This window comes from Sinocyclocheilus grahami, unplaced genomic scaffold, assembly GCF_001515645.1.
Source record: "Sinocyclocheilus grahami isolate Dianchi unplaced genomic scaffold, SAMN03320097.WGS_v1.1 scaffold23379.1, whole genome shotgun sequence".
Classification (NCBI taxonomy): Eukaryota; Metazoa; Chordata; class Actinopteri; order Cypriniformes; family Cyprinidae; genus Sinocyclocheilus; species Sinocyclocheilus grahami.
The window spans coordinates 2,577-2,878 of NW_015519125.1; positions in this window are offsets into that span (position 1 = coordinate 2,577).

The window sequence follows — 302 nt, forward strand, 5'->3', positions numbered from 1 at the left end:
GATGATAAAACAGTATAAGCTGTTACGTTGCATCAAGAAGAAAAAGAATAAATCAATCTTTATTTTCAATTACCAGTGAAATGCAAACACAAATACAGTGTTGTGAAGGTTAGACTTGTTATCAATAGTATAATATCTTTAGAATATGTGTTAATGGAGTAATTGATCACATTGTTCAAGGAAGCAGAAAGAGGTCAAAATCATCAGGTGAGAGGCTGGCTGTCTGAATTTGAGCAGCTAATTCTCTCTCTCTCTCACACACACACACACACACTAATGTGACTGAGGCAATGAACCAGAAT